The 17170-nt window shown below is 44.4% G+C and overlaps 1 pseudogene; it reads right to left on the bottom strand.

Annotated features, from left to right (window-relative positions):
- Window positions 1-3805: 3805 nt before the first annotated feature.
- LOC146856927 (uncharacterized) lies at window positions 3806-5009 on the bottom strand (annotated as a pseudogene).
- Between the last annotated feature and the right edge of the window lie 12161 nt (window positions 5010-17170).

The following is a 17170-nucleotide window of genomic DNA, read 5'->3' as shown; positions in this document are numbered from 1 at the left end:
TCCCTAAATACCACATACCTTGTCTAATGTATGTTGATGACCTTGTCAAATTACACACCAACAGGTATTCAGAAGAAACTGGACCTCCTAACTCTATATTGTAAGGTACATTTTTTTTAAAGATAAATATGGAAAAATCTAAAGTGTTAGATTTTGGTGAAAATGGGGCACATTTTAGAAGATTCTTCGATGGGACAAAATAGAAGTAAGAATATATAAATATTTGTGATTGCTCTTTCCTACAAATCTTAATTGGAATGAGCACATAAAAATTATTAAATCCAAAGCAATTTTACAATCAAGTTCTATTGTGCACTTTAATTCTATATATATAGAGAGTAGCTCTTTAAAGTGAATGTTAAATCTATCTTAATGGTCAATGATCAAAAGCATACTTTGGGAAATGAATTTATTATCGTGGTGTCACTTGGCTGGTATATCTTTTTTAAAAATTTGAATAGACATTTGTGAGATGATAGAGTAATCAAAGTATCTGTTGGTTGAAAGCGCAACACAGTAAACTAAAATGGGCAAGGGTAATTTTTAAATAAACATACATTGTCAAGGAGCATTTCTTGTCCTCAGGGGTGTATGGTTGCTTGGATCTGTTCTCACATAAAAAGGCACTAAATGTCAGAGCTTTTTCTCTGTCGCTGCAGAGTGACATGATTGATCTTGCCCCAAAACCCCCTTTAGGGTTAATGTTTTACACCTTGGGTCATTCCAATGTGTTTCGGTATCTTTTTTATTTGCCATTCCCTGCACTTTGACATTAAATTTTAAAGTACAGACTACGGTGTGGCCCTATATTGTGGGTGACATGTGTGGATGAAATAATTAAAGAAAGGGTATGCTTTTTGAAGATGAAATGCACTATTATCAATACTTTAATTAAGTGTGTTTTATTTTTTAAACTGTGCAGTACAATTTGAAGATCACAGTTTTTAAAATTTGAGGTCTGCATTGGTTATAATGCTATTGATTTGCTATTGGGTAGTTTGACTCTAGATGTAAAAAAGCTTATACAATACAGAGACATGCTATAAATAAACCATCAAGAAATAAAAGTGTGTAGTGGGGAATATAAACTGGCCCTGAAAGCATGTATAGGTGAACTGAGAGAAAAAGTATGGTTAGCCCTTTATGAAGCCACACTGACAAGAGATGACACAGCATTCTGGCGGGCTGCAAATGCCCCATTTCTCACAGCTCAAGTTATACCTTCGATAGAGATTGGTATCGATGAGGGCCAATGAGTGGGATGCTACTCAAATATCTACTAACATACACCAGCTAAGAAAGTCACAAAAATCTCACACCTGTAGCAGGAGAAACCCCCCCACCAAAGAACTACCCTATAGACCTTATTTTCACGCTAGAAGAGGTCAACTGCGCAATCAAGGCTATTAATGGATGGAAGGCACCCGCTCCCGATAGTGTCCCGTAGACCTTTTTAAATCAAATCTATTTGTATGGGGCCCCCTTTTAACTCAGGTAATTGCAGCTTGCTGCTGTTCTGGTTTTCTAGGGACATGGTCTGAATCAATATTGGTGCCGAATTTAAGAAAGGTGACTGCCAGAACCATGCATGTTACCAGCCAATATCGCTGTTAGATTCTTGGGTCAAGGTGGTGCGGTGTATAGTTCTTGATCAGCTCCAGGATTGGGCTGAAGATAATAGCATTTTATCTGAGCTACAATTTGGCTTTTGGCAGGGTCTTGGCATCTTACTGGGGAAGAATACACTGGCCAAGCAGGGCAGATTATACCTTGCATTTGTAGATCTAATGGCAGCCTTTGATTGCGTGGTACACAGCAAACTATGGAATATACTAGTTGACATGGGGATGGAAGCTCCACTTGTACACTTCCTGAGACAGCTTTACAGCGACACGAAAGCAAGAGTCTGCTATGCGGTGAGGGGCAAATGCACAACATCGTTTAACGTAGAGAGGAGGGTAAGACAGGGCTGTGCCCTCCTGGCACCTTTTGTTATTCACACTTTACACCAATGGTTTGGGCCAAGGCTTGGTGGATCAGAGCCAGAACCTGCCGCAAGTCAATAACCACCCAATACCATCCCTTCTGTATGGTGATGATGCAGTGATGATGGCCCGAACACAATTGGGGCTCCAAAGGGTGCTGAAAAATTACATAGGGAACAAGAAAAATCTGGGGCTTAGAGTCAACACTTCAAAAACCTTTACTATGAAGTGGGGGAGAGAGCTAGCTCAAAATGCAGGGATGTATACATGGATTATAAAAAGGTGGAATTCACCAAGACATTCCGATATCTAGGTATTCTATTTGACCAGAAGGGGACATGGTCCCAGGCAGTTAAAGCTAAGAAGCTATTATTCATGAAAGCCACTGCCCCTAACTAATTTTGCAAGAAAATTGGGTAGAAAACCCCCTGTTGAGTTGTTACATATATATCAGGCAAACTGTGTTACCTCTGCCCTAGATGATGCAGGTGTGTGGGGCTACAGTTATTCTAACCCCATACAGCTGGTTGAGAACGCCTTTTTAAGATTCTTGCTGGCTGTTCCAGGCAGCACCTCTACTTATATATGTTATTCAGAACTGGGGATACCGTACATTTTGGACTTAATAAAAATCCAACCAGTCCTCTACTTTTAATCATGAGACTATAAAAGACAGTCTCAAGCTACAGCGGGCATTTAATGTCCCATGGCTAAAATACATAAAAGATTTTATGAATGATCTTGGACACCCGGAACATTATGAAGACCCTGGCTCCATAATTTCTGTTAACAGAAGGGATTTTAAAAGCTATTGTATGATGAATCTGGAGGCAAACAGATTTTGTGTAGAAATATTAAGACCATCGGTACAGTCCAACCAAATAATACTGACTTCTTACGGTATTCAGACACACCTTAAAATTACTCCAGGTGAACATGATAGATTTGTACTGACCCGTTTTAGACTTGGGATTTTCCATCGATTAGTAAGTTTTCCTGATACAAATGATCAGTCTAAAACACTGAGTAACTGCCTATGCGACACTATGTCTCAACAATCGACAATACACATACTTTTATTCTGTAAATTTTATGAAACACAAAGAAGGAGGTGGATTTTACCTATTTTAAGGTTGTTGGGACTGGACAATGTTGTCCTGCATTTTTTTATTGCATTTTCTAGACAAATAACATTTTATGTGGTCAATAGCATTCTTTTTAAAAATGTAATTAAATGCAGAAAAAATATTTGAAAATGACATTTTGTAACATATTTGAATACATTTGTAGTTAGCTCTTTTTGTCATTCAGCCTCTGATCATGAAAACATTGTGCAATTTATTGTATGTGCTTCTAATAGAGCTTTTATTGATTGATTGATTGATTTGTTATCTACTATACAATTTTGTCATTGGGTCGCTTTTTAAAATCTGTTAAAAATCTGGATGATTTTTATATGTTGTTATAGACATTCTTTAGAATGTGCATTGGTTTTATGGGCAATTGTACAGATGTACAGCTTGAAATTGGAATCTCCACACAGCCTCACATTTGCACAATGATCGGACTTTGACCTCATGCTCTTAATTAAATCATGGTTTAGACCTGGGATACTCAATGTATTAAGATGAGTCCCTTGAAGCCCTCCTGGCCTTTACTTTTTTTTTTTTCAGTTCATGCTGTTTATTTCATGGCCCAAGTTTTTCCTCCAATGTTCGATATAAGTACAACTTAAAGTTCATTAAAGGGTAATGGTTTTAAGGCACTCTAGATAATGTCCTCTGTCGAATCCCTGGCTCTTCCCCCTCAACCTTTTATTTCTATAGTAATCAAGTGTCAGAATGCTGTATGCAAAAGCAGGACTGCATTAAAACCTTGCTTAAACCAGGATAGCCTCTTTCCCGCCAGTGCGGCAGCAATCGGTGGGCATTTGGAGGTTTGGAGTCCCGCTCTTCATCAAGTCGTACAAGCAGCACCATTGACTCTGTAGAGCCAGTTCTGTCTGTCGGCTCAGGATTATTCCCCGGATTGTCTTTTTGACCTTCAACTCCTTAGAGAGGGTAGGTCTAGGCAGCTAAAAACCAGGCCACGGCTCTGAGAAACATCCAAGTATTCCAAAAACTTAGATTCCAGAAGGTAGGACAAACCAAGGTCCTTCACTGGCACTAGCACCTGAAGAATCAAGGTTTTGAGGTTGGGCAATGATTTTGTGAGGCCCTGCATGGTTTCAGGGGAGCCTCCCTTAAAAACCCAGAAGTAGTTCAGTTCCAGGGTGTGTACCTGGTGGAAATGAGTCAGCAAAGAAACAGAGTGTTCTGACCAATCAAAAGGCAGCTTTATCTTGCTCAGCTTGGGGGCACTGCTGGTCAATTTCTCAAACAGGGTCTGAGAGCTCATGTACTGGTCGGACTTGGCGAGGGAAATCTGGGCAACACTGCCCGACGACGGGTAAAAATCCACAGGCTCCAGATGTGTTAAGGTCCAGTTGAGCTCCAGCTCTTGCAACTCGCTGCAGTGAATACCCTCGAGGAACTGCAGAAGGAAATCGGTCCATCTAGTCTTCTGGTCCCCAAGGTCGAAGCTAGCCCAGAGGACAAGCAGGCTGGCAGAACGCAAAGTCAGATGGAAAACATACTGGTAGACCCACTCCTTCCATTTCTCAAACTCCAGAAAAGAGACGAGGACGCCATCCATGGCAGACTGGAAGGCGCCCAGCCTCATGAAGTCTGCCACTCTCCAGAGCCGGGGCGTCTGCATGAGTTTGGCGCAGTTCGTACAGACGAGTGCAGCCATGCATTTCTCTACTTCCGAGAGAAACAAGAAGATGTGCAGCTGACAATCCACCGGCAGCAAACTGAAAGGGAAGCAGGAATTGGTGTGGGACTGATGAACCCATTGTTTGGAGAGTGCCCTGCTCTGGTCCATCTCAGGGTCCGAAGAGGGCGAGGGACATAGGCTGGTCTGGCGGGCATGTTTTCTCTCTCGAAACATACTGTGTGTAGTTATCGCCGAACTTCTTGCCATCTTTGAAGTGTATTAATGGACTGATGGTGCAGCATTTTCATTTCAGGATACAATACATGTCCGTGTTGTCCCCTGTAGACCGTCTCCTACACGGTGCAGGGCAGCCACCCCCTGCACCCATCCACCAGTTGAGACCGGCTGCCTCAGACCCACTCCTGGCTTTTACATGTGGGCCCCTGGGGTGCTGCTTACTTGGCTTAGCACTGACAGGATTTATTTACATGCCAACTTAAGTAAAGGAAAACAATCAAAGTAGGTTCCTGTACCACTTACTGTCAGGATCACCTTCATTTTAAAGACATTGTGCTCTAAATATGTAAAAATATGCTAAATCCCTTTAACATTCTAAAAATTATATCTTTTTAATATGTGAAGTGCTTAACTTTGGTACATCAGATTATATTGCTGCATAGAGAGGTGTTTATTAAAATTGATAGTTTTCAAACATGAACACAGAAACAGGTGTGCCTCCCCCACTACTCTGACAACAATGTCATTAACAAATCAAGATGTAAAAAAAACACTCTGTAACAATACTTTAAATGCAAAGAACAAAATAGCGAATATAATTTGTTCAAAGAAGTTCTTGAAAAACAGTTTCAAGACACATAGTGGTGCAGTGAATATTGGTGCAAAACAAACATGCACACTTTTGAGGTGGTACACTCAAGTGATAAATCGTGATCAACAAGTATATCAGCAAACACAAGAACAGGGCATCCCCCTTACAGTGAGTTTCTAACATTCATATAGGGTTCACGTTTTTAAAGTCAACAGAGTTTCAATCTCAATAAAAATGGAAGGATCATACACAGGACTCAGGGTGATACAACAAACCAGAGAGAGAGAGCTGCGGCAGTAATAGAGAAAAGGTGATCAGAGTGAAGGTAAGAAAAAGAAAAGTGAGCCAGTTCAAGGCATAGGCAATATTCGTTAGAACATACTTACATTATGAGAGGTAATGCAGTTGCTAAAGGATGTGATCCCTGGTGACAAGCCTCAAGGACAGGGTGGCCGGGGATGGCCTATTTAAAAGAAATGGAAAGAGGAGATTCTTAAAACCCTCATAATGGGTAATACTGTTTGAGGAGTATGAGAAGCACTGACCTGAGCTGGAAATATGCTGAATACCCATGAGGGGCACCTATGAGCCCAAAGTGGAATGCATTCATGGGCTTGGGTCTTAAGTGCCAGATTCTTTCACTGAGCTTGAATCAGCCCAAAAAAGAGAGATGCGCTGGTAGCACTGACTGGCATCATGGAGTCTGTTTGGGACAATTAGTTCTCAAGGGGGAGTGTGAGAGGACAGCATGCCAGTTAATGTAGGTGATAGAAAGAGAGGGATGACCAAGAACTGAAATGAAGAAACTGAAGATTGGTGTTATGTAAAGTGCTCTGATACCCGATTCGGGTCAAGTTCGCGCTATATAAAACTCTATAAAAAAAGAAGAAGATTGACTAGACCCTGGGAGAGAAAATGGGGGAGCAGTGGGTGCCATTTTGGAATGTTTTAAAAGACATTGACAAACCCAAAATAAACCAGCGTGATTACACTTACAACAAAAAACTTGAGAAAGTACAACAAAAAGTGAGAGACAATACAATAAAAAACATATGCACATTGTGAAAAGAATCAAAAAGGCAAGAGCAACAATATTTGAGAGTCTATATCATCAATCAATCATTTCTAAAGTGCAGCACTATCACTCATAGTGGTATCTTGACGCTGAGGTTGCACTGTCTGCATCAAAAAGCCAGGTCTTGAGTTGCTTTCTGAAGATTGCTAGGCAGAGTGCCATTCGGAGATGTAGGGGAGGTAATTCCAGGCTTTGCCAGCGATGTAGGAAAATGTGTGGGCCCCAACTGTGGGTGCGATGGATGCAGCAGACAAGGGTGAGTGAAGTGGAGCTCAGGTGTCTCAAGTGAAGATGGAAGTTAAGCTGGTGGCTGATGTAGAAGATCTTTGTTTGTGGAGGGCTTTGTAGGCATGTGTGGGTGTCTTGAACTGGCATCTTGTCTGGACAGGGAGCCACTGGAGGTTTCTGATGTGAGGAGAAATGTGGGTATGCTTGGGAGGTCCAGGATAATTTTTGGCTGCTGTGTTCTGTATTGTCTGGAGTCTTCTGAGGAGTTGAGTGGAGATACCAGTGTAGAGCGTGTTGCCGTAATCGAGGCAGATGGTGACAAGGGCTTGTGCGATGATTTTTCTGGTGTTTACTGGGACCCATCGGAAAATTCTGCAGAGCATGTGGAGAGTGTGGAAGCAGGAAGAGACGACTGTGTTGACTTTTTGTTTCATGGTCAGTGGGCCATCCAAAATTATGCTGAGGATGCAAGTGTGGTCAGTCGGTGTGGGTGTGGGTCTGAGTTCTCCCAGGGGGAGGTGTTCTTCTGAAGATCAGTACCACAGTTTTGTCAGAGTTTAGTTTGAGGCATCTGTTTCTCATGCAGTTGGCTATGTTGATCATGGTGTTAGGGAGGTTGGTTTTGGTGTTAGAGGGGCTCTTGGTGAGCGAGAAGACGAGCTCAGTGCCATCGACATAGGAGATGATGTTGAGTCCATGGGATCTGACGATGTCCGTGAGATGGCTCATGTATATGTTGAACAGAGTGAGGCTGCGGTATAATCCTTTGGGGCACGCCACATATGATGTCCTTTGGGGCAGAGTTGAAAGGAGGTAGACGGATTCTCTGGGCGAGTCCTGAGAGAAATTAGATGATCCAATTGACGGTGTGTTGTTGAATGCCTAAGTTGAGTGTGTGGTTGGCGATGTTGTCGAATGCTGCAGACAGGTGGAGGAGAATCAAAGTCACTGTTTACCTTGGTTGAGTAGGGTTCTGATGTCATCAGTTGTGGTGATGAGTGCAGGCTCAGTGCTATGGTTGGCTCGTAAACCTGATTAGAACATTGGAACGTTGGCAGCTCCATTGAAGACAATGGTGCGCTCCGGGCTAATACTGGCCGGTATAAGCCCGGAGCTCCAACGTTCCAATGATTGTCTTTGTTCACAGCTCTGGCTGTGAACAAAGACTTCAGGGAGCCTGAGGGGATTTCAATCCCCTCGCGCTCCCTGAAGGGCTTTGTTTTGGTAGAACATTCTGCGCTCTAGTGGCAGAATGTTCTAATAGCCTTATAGCCCTTCGTAGCAGGGCTATACCGCTGTTAATGGCCCGCTGCTGTTGTTAAAGTCCCTCGCCTTCGGCTCGGGCCTTTAACACTGCAGCGGGCCATTAACAGCCAGTATAGCCCGCTACGGCGGGCTATAAGGCTATATTAGAACATTGGAATGCTGGAAGCTCCATTGAAAACAATGGAGCGCTCCGGGCTTATAATGGCTGGTATAAGCCCGGAGCACCAACATTCCAATGTGTCTTTGTTCACAGATCTGGCTGTGAACAAAGACTTCAGGGAGCCTGAGGGGATTTGAATCCCCTCGGGCTCCCTGAAGGCTTTGTTATGTTGTGTTGAGGTGCTGGGATTGGGTGAGGCCTGCTTTAGGAAGGGTCTGATATTTGCGTGCTTCCATCTGGAAATGTTGAGGACGTTGGTGAATTTAAGGCTGATTACGTTGGATCAAAGGTTGAAGAGATGGTGAGGTCAGGGGTCGATGGGTGCCACGGAGTTGATGGAGAACATAATGATCTTGGTGTTCTGGAAGGTGAGTTGGGACCAGGAGGTAGTTATGGCTAGGCTGAAGTTTGCTGGTGTCGAGGCTGAGCAAGGTGGTTTGGGGTTTAAAGTTGTTGCAGATGTTGGCAATCTTGCTGTGAAAGTAGTCAAATAGTGAGTAGCAGAGTTGTTGGGAAGGACATACTGTGTTTTCTGTGGCAGATGGGTTGGAGAATTCCTTGATGATTTTGAAAAAATCCTTAGTGTGGTTGGCTGTGGTGTCGATGCAGCCGGTGATGACTGCTCTCTGGCCTCCTTGATGTGCCAGTGGTAGTTGTTGAGCGCAGTTTTGTGTGCAGCTCTGTCGAAGGTGTCCTTAGTGATGTGCCATCGCTTCTCGTGTAGAAAACAGTTGCGCTTGGTGGCTCTGAGCTCAAGGGTGTGCCATCTGTCTTGTCTTGGAGATTTGCTGTTTTTTGACGGTTTAAGTGGGGGGCAAATTTGTCGGCGCATTTGCTGATTCAGTCAGAGAAGTTGTGGATGGCCTAGTCGAGTTTGGCTGACATGTCGGGTGGTGTGGTGCTGAGAGTCTGTATCCATTTGCACTCAGTTACTTACACCCAGCTGCAGTGGGTGGCACTTTGGTGCTTGGTGGTTGTGTACTGGGCTTTTGAGATAGTAGCATGGATGATTGTGTGGTCAGTCCAGGAGAGTTAATTTGATTCTGTCGCTGGAGAAGAAGATGGTGTCAAGGGTGTGTCTGGCTCTCTGGGTGGATTCAGGGACTAGTTGTGTGAGTCCGATGTTGTAAAGGTTCTCCAGTAGTGTTGTGGAGCTGGAGTCCTTGAGGTCGTCTAGGTGGAAGTTGAGATTAACTAGCAAAACGTAGTGAAGGGAGTCGATGGTGAGGGGGCGATGATGTTGCTGATGATGTGGCAGAATGTGGGCAGGGTCCTGGTGGTTTGTACGTGAGGGTGCACTTATGGTTGTTTTGGGATCGATGTATAGTAGGAAGTTGAGGTGCTCCACGAAATGCTTTGGGTCATCGTTTGTGGCAGAGCATTGGATGGCTTTCTTGAATATTATGGTGATTCCTCTGCTGTGCTTGTTGGTGAGGTCCCAGTGTATCATCTTGTATCCTTTGGGGGTGGCGGTGGAGATGTGGGGGTTTAAGGCGGGATTGAACCATGTTTCGGTGATGAAGGTGATATCTGTGGTGAGGGTGGTTAAGGTGTCCCAGATTTACGTGGAGAGTTTGCTGAGGGAGTGTGCATTGAGCAGGATGCAGTGTACGAGTCCAGGTTGTTGTTGGTCTTCTCAGAGGTAGTGGTGTAGGGTTCTGTGTGGTTAGGCAGTCCTGTGAGGCAGCAGAAACAGCAGCCCTGGCAGGCAAAAGGTACTTTGGTGAAGGGTGGGGAGGACTTGCAGCAGCAGTAGTCCTAGCATCTGGTTGTGAGGGCCAGCAGCTTGTCTGTAGAGTAGCGGCAGATGGTGGGAGGACCAGGGGTCCTGGCGCTGGGCATGATCCAGACGTGGACAGGTGCAGATTGGCTTGCCTTGGGTGCACCTGCTGTGCACACCCGCTGCACGTCCACACTGCGGCCTTCATTCCATAGGTCTCAAGGAGGGCCACTGGGAGGCGGGAGCGGGGCAGAGGGGGAAGAGGGCAGTGCGGTAGGTGGGAAAAGGAGGACATGGGAAGAGGGGCTAGGGGCAGGAAGCCTGGGAGGATGTATGCTTGTAGCAGGCACAGAGTCCTGCTACCAGAGGATTGCTAGCATGGGGTCTGCTGGCTGCTGCTGGCAATGGGCAGGGTCCTAGGACAAGAGTGGCCGAGGGCAGTGTTGACAGTAGGGAGAGCAGGAGGCCTGCTCAATTAGGGTCACGCTGCGCCCTTCATTAAATAGGCCTCAGGGAGGGGGTTCGGTGCTAGGGAGGTGTGGACAGGAAAAGGGCAGTGCTTGAGTCGGGAAGAGGTGCCTAGGGGCATAAAGCCTGGGGGGAGGTATGCTGCTACTAGAGGTCTGCTGGCACAAGCTATGCTTACTGCTGCTGGCAATGAGTAGGCTCGTAGGAAAGGAGCTGCCCAGGGCAGTGGTGGCAACAGGGAGAGCAGAATATAGTTTCTGTATGAGACAAGTTTATTTTAAATCAAGGATGTCCAATTTTCCTCATGGTTAGACCTGTGCATATAGAGTTCAAACAAGGAATCCAACTCAATTCCTTCTTGTTTAATAAGTATTTGATGTTGCCTCCTCTCTCAGGGGTGGGAACGTTGCTGATCACCTGCCACCGGAAGTCCAAACTCTACAAAATGTGACATTAAAGGGGTAATGATGACCCTGCAACTGATGCAACTCGTATGCCTGCTGATGCAAATCCTTAGGATGTAGTGAAATATTGATGTACAAATTTCTTTGACTCAATGCAACAAAAAAAAACAGACTACATCGCTCGCATTTGTAGTGCCCTTTCATAGGGGAGGGGAGCCTAGCACTCAGTAATGGTGCAAATTGGTCTGGGAGATGGTATGGCTGAACGGCCAAAATGGTCTTTTCTGTTCAATTCCTGCTTGTAAGCAAACATAGGGTGCTCAAATGCTAGGTCCCCAGCTGTTAAAAATGCCAATGTTTTTTAATGCTTTTAGAAATGAAGTTCGAACTTGGAGAGAAAGTAGTGCTGCAGACTCCTGTTTTGTATGAGGAGTGAATAGAGTCTCATCTGTATTTTTAGATCTTGATGTTGATCTGGTGCTCTAAGTTAATTTAGATATGAGTGAGTAGAGTCTCACCTTAGATTCTTTAGATCTCTTAACCTGCATTGTGATCACCAAGCTCTAAACTTCAGATTGACATTCATTCTGAATGATGATGTATGATTTAAGTGCCCAAACCATATCCAATTAGTAATATCAGATTTTTCTTGAGCGTCTGTTTGGGCTAGTGCATGGTGTATGAGGAGCAAGTAATTACTGTTTATAAGTCCCTTTAGACTTTCCTTGGGTGTTTTTCGTGCCATGGGCTATAATGTGTGTGATCCACTCTGATGTATGCACTAGAGCACAAACTCCATGCAACCCAGGTTGTTAAGGGATACCATATTTTTTCCACATGTCACCTTTGAAAATGGACAATCCCCAGTTACATTTCAGCCATGGGAGCTGCCATGGTCAGGAATCCCTAGTTATCTAATGTCCCTCTGGACACCTTTGTCTGGAACCATGAGATACCTCCCTTACAAAGCTGTAAGTAGAACTCTCTGGAGTTATGTAGTGTTATATGAAGGCTTCATGAGCTTGAAATGCTGTTGATGCCTTGTTGCTGACCTCCATTTTCATAACTGCCAAGTTTTCAGCATGTACATGTATGACAATTCTAAGTTTGCAGTGTTAAATGTGTGAAATGTATATACCTCAGGAGTGACACTATAGCACAAGAAGTTGAACTTAAAACTACTGAGATGCTCAGGGACGTTTTATCTTTGAAATTAGTACTCGTAGTTCTGTTTTATTTAAGAAAAAAAACTACAATACCAAAATGCAACAGAAAAGGATACTTGATAACAAATTGCAGTCAGGGTGTATGTTGCAGGTTAATACCTGTTCTGGTATAATCCCACATACATGAGAGTCAGTGTTGAGGACTCTGCTAGTTAATGAGTGTAACATGACCCCCCCCCCCTTCCTTTTCAGTATACAGGACTCATTAATCCCCTGGTGATTGGGAACCCCAACACGTGAACACTGTCTGCTAACAGACCTGAAGAGAGACTACTGCAGAGCCACAGTATTCCTGAAGTAGGGGCAGCATTCTCTCCATTTCAAGGTCCTCAGTACATGTTATTCTGTCATCCTTGAAAACTCAGGACAGAACAGAGCAAAAGCCATTGTGTGTCTGCTGCTAGTGCAGGTATATGTTGCACCTTCAAAAACGGTGGGGTGGGGAATGTGCCCTCACTGCGAGGCTTTGCTTGCTTTGCAGGCATTTCCAAATCTCTAGCTTGGTACTTCTACTAGATCTTTATTCAGAGTCAGGGCTGGAAAGGTAGGGCTTGTAAGGAAAATGATGACAGCAAAAAGGAGAAAAAAGTGAGTGGAGGGGGTATGGGGAGAGAACATGGAAGAGGAAAAAAGAGCAAAGGAAAGGAAGCAAAGAAAAAGTGATGGAGAGCCAAGCAGATAGTGAGGGTGACAGTGAGAGCTAGGGTGGTTGGTGCTCTATAGAGGGAGACTGTATTGGTGTAGGACGGTTGCCATAGGCCCTAATGTTAGGAAAGAGAAAGGATCCCTCCTCTTGCCTATTGAATAATGAATGAAGACAAAAACAGCAGTCCTTCACACCTCTGAGATCCAGTGCCACTTCACCTGCTGCATTTATGCTTTTTTCCCTCCTTGAGGCAGGGAAGGTGAAACAAAGAAAAGCGTGCTTAGAGGCAGAATAACAAGGGGTAGAAAGAGAATGAGAGTATAAGAGCGTAAGCGAACAACTTGAGAAAGATTTTTTTTAAGTAAAACAAAGAGAGACAAACAGCCAGAAAAAGAGGAGAGGGAAGTGGGGAAAAATGTGAATGGAAGAAAAATAGGAAGAAAGCAAGCAGGACGTCATAAAAAGAAGAGAGGTTCCAAGTGATGGATGGGAGGGACAAAGCAGAGACACGGTAATTGGGAAATATTGTACAGTCTCCACTGTCAGTCTCGCATACCAGCGCTGCCAACCAGCAGGGAGCCTTTTAGGACTTGTTTTCTTCACTTTTAATGTGCTGGAGCAGATCTTGTTGGGTCCTAGCCTTGAAATCAGTGAATAGTTAGGCAGTTAAGACAAGGATCCCTCGGGCAGACCAAACAGTCAGCGCCCTCAGAGTGGGCAAGCCACTCCTGCCCTGCCCTAGAGCAGGACCGCCTGCCCCCAACCAAGGCAAGCTCCTCCGCACATATGGAGGAGCCACCCCGGAGGACTATCACCCTCATTCGCCCAGCCTGAGCAGCGTTACTGACACTATCGCAGCTGAGAAATAAAACAAAGGAGACAGTACAGGAACCGGAACAACCAGCGCCAGCATACGGAGAGTGAACACGCTGCTCAACATTATTGTGTGACAATCTCCGGCGCTTGCGGGATGCCATCGATTTGCCAAAATGCGTTAGAGTAACTCGTGATGTGTGGCACTTGGCAGGGCTGCATTTTGCACTTGTTAAAAACTGTATTGATGTTGCTTTCAGATTCATCTTACAAAACACCAAAAAGGAGCATCTCAACCCCCTTAGATGACAGTTGAAGGTCTCTATCACAAGCCAGTATATTGTCAGAAAAATATATGTCTAAGGTTTATGCATTCCACTGTTTAAAAATGTATAATTATTGTGTTAATTCTGAATACTGCTAGTAGTGCTTTTTAATACTGTTCTCTCTGTAAAACTTTATCCTACATAGGAATGTTAGGGATTCTGAGCAGGAACAAAATAAATAGTTCTTAAATCACCAAGGAGCTCCCTACCTACATAGAGGAAGGGGGCTACCAGTCAGAGAACTCTGAAAATAGCCTCTGAAAAATTCTGAAATCAATTTACGTGATGAATTACCATTGGAACACTCCCTAGGAGGTTGAATTTTACACCAAATAGCTAATTATAGCACGAGATAGATGAAGGATGTTTCCTCCTCTGAAACCCATTCTATAAATAGGTTTTAGAGCAGTAGTCACAATAGCTTAGCCAAAGAGTGGTGCTCATTTTTTCCGTTCAAGCAGAGGCAATTTGAATAATTCTGAAGCTGAATGCAATTTTGATATACATTTTAAATCAAGATGAATGCCAGTTGTTCAGGAATGGTAGGATCAAGTCCTGGGCCCATGACCATATAATGATAATGCATGTGCATTGCTGACAAGACATATATTCTTAGGCCAGAAGCATCTTGGGGACATCAGTTATCATCTGATGAATTTTCTGCTACACAAATCAGGAGATCTCTTTCTCTCTTTTGCAAGTTATCTCATCCAAGAAACTTACAAAACGTGAACTGATGATTTCTAAAAAGATCCTCTGTTGCTTTCAGAGTCACGTGGTATACCACAAAATAAAATACCAAAATGGAAATTGATATTGCATTGCTACATTTCAATATTGTATTTCTTTTGCAAAGCAATTCAATAATTTGGCAGGAATTAATACATTTTCCTGGTCTCAAAAAGACCGTTAGATTGGTCCCGGCTCTGTGCTAACTTGGAGATCAGAGCGCACAGCTGCTGTAGGTGGGAGAAGTGTGGCTAGCGGCCAGGGCGGCTGACCACGCTGCGCGGTGATTCTCTGCGGCGGTGGCAATCAGCCCAGTACCACGTGATTCTGGGCAGTAGCTCACCTAATCTTCTCGAGGGCCCCCAGTACCTTGAGACACTTAGGGGTGATTAGTTCGCGCTTCACAAATACCGCTTTATTTTTTTACTTTATTTTTTAAATACCGGATGGGAAAGGGGGGAAGCTGCAGAGACTGTTATGCATTGGGACATTAAAGCCAGATACATTTTTTTATATTTCGGTTGGAGAAGAAATCAAAGAGAGAGTGGTGAGAATCGCAGAACACAAAACATTTGGATCGGGAGGCGGAGATAAATGCCCATGGTGTGGATCGGGGAAGCAGGAGTACAGGTATTTGTTTTGGGCAGAGATGGGCAGAGGGTGGCGTAAGTCATTGGCAGGACACCAGGGGGGATATTCTCAAGAACAGGCGATAATTGTCGCCAACCTAGGTTAACGCAATTTTACATAACGCCGTCTATCACGGGAAACTAACGCCATGTTAACGGCGTATTCCCAAAACGCCAGCAACAGGTGATAGCTCCCCGATAACGCATCAAATGTTTGCGTTAAAATTACTGGGACGCCGATAAAAAAGGAAACCTAAACGTGAAAAAAGTGGCGATGGGCCCAACAGCGATATAAATATCATCGATAATCAGTGCCAGTCTTGCTATTCCCACGTCAGGCGGGAAAAATCACCATAAAAGCTGCAAAAAGAAAAAGAAACTGAGAAGCACCATGGAGGAAGCTGGAGCAACTACAGAGGCCAACCAGAACCCCAGAAACCCCCCGGAGGACCAGCCAGGGACCTTGGGGAAGGAGGAGGGCAAGGAGAAGAAGAAGAGGAACCCGCAATTCATCCTGCAGGAAAACAAGATCCTGATTACGGAGGTGATAGAACACCACCAACAACTGTTCATCACCTTCACTGTGTCATTGGCAACTGAAAATGAAATATGGCGGTCCATCTTGGCCAAAGTGAATGCAGTCGGAGTGAAGAGAAGGGAAGTGGATGACTGCAAGAAGCGCTGGTTGATTATGGATTGTCGGAAGATGTAGGAATCATGCAAACTGCCTGGGAAGTTGGCGACGACATTGGTGAACAGCCAACAGGAGTAATGTAAATAAATAAAACGAATTTCATTGCGCGCGCTGAAACGCATTTGGCGTTTCAGCACGTGCAATGAAATTGTTTTATTTATTTATTTATTTATTTACATTACTCTGGTCGGCCGTGAGCCGGAGTTTACTACCCCCCACCCTGCCCCTCCCTCACCCCGCCCCACTTCTCCATGGCACTCCCTCCAGGAGCCGCTACTGGCCTGCGGGCACTGTGGGGCAGGATGCGGAGGATGGTTTTCCTTTTGAGCCTGTAGTGGGCAATGACATCCTCTGGCGCGAAGTCTCTGAGGCTGGTGTGTTTTCGGAAGGTACGCAGTCTTGTTCTGCGCTGGCTCTGTGGTAGTCTGGGGGGGCTGGTCCTGGGGGTGGGGGTGGTCGTGGGGGTGGTGGCGGTAGGTGTTGTGGCCCTGTTGAGTCTGCAAGCTGCATGATTAGTAGCTGTATGGATTCACAATGACTTCTCTGTTCCTAACATAGCTGTTGAAAGGAAGGGCAGCTGTTTTCGGTGTGACATACATAACCTAAAATTGTAGATGTGTAACACCCAAAACCAGGGATGTTTTCCCCCCCGGGGTTCTTATTGACATCGTGGAGAAATTTAGTTTCACTCTTATTTATTGAAAATGTTGTTATTCACTGCAAATAGGCCACAGAAGTCAGAAACAAAGCGTGTTAACTACTACTGCAATGCTAGAATGCTCACTCCTGGAGCTGGGACCTGTGGCCTTCAAACTATGTTTATTTCTTCCAATAAACTGCCAAAATTCGAAAAGCCTTTTTCAAATTGTGGGCGAGTTTTGTCCTATATACATTATAACACTTTTTTATTGATAACTGTTAAAAGGAGATATTTTCCACCTCAGAGTTCTGAATTCGAATTTTGCTGTCGTCTATTTCCCACCACTCAGAATCTCCCAGTAAAAACACCTGTTATTCCCAAATATTCTTCTGTAATACTTTGTATCTCACATCTGCCTGACATTTAAAAGACGTTGGCCTGGAACTAACTGTCTTTCAGAGGAACACACTCTCAAACAAAGGGCAGAGCAATCAGCCATTTGAAGGGGAGGAAGGAGTCTGTGTGGAGTTTCTAGGCTCTGTCAAGGTATTGCCAGTAAAAAATACATACACAAG

This window comes from Triturus cristatus, chromosome 3_2 (genome assembly GCF_964204655.1).
Source record: "Triturus cristatus chromosome 3_2, aTriCri1.1, whole genome shotgun sequence".
Lineage (NCBI taxonomy): Eukaryota > Metazoa > Chordata > Amphibia > Caudata > Salamandridae > Triturus > Triturus cristatus.
Note: the sequence above shows the minus strand (reverse complement) of the source record. Positions and strands in the feature narration are given on the sequence as shown.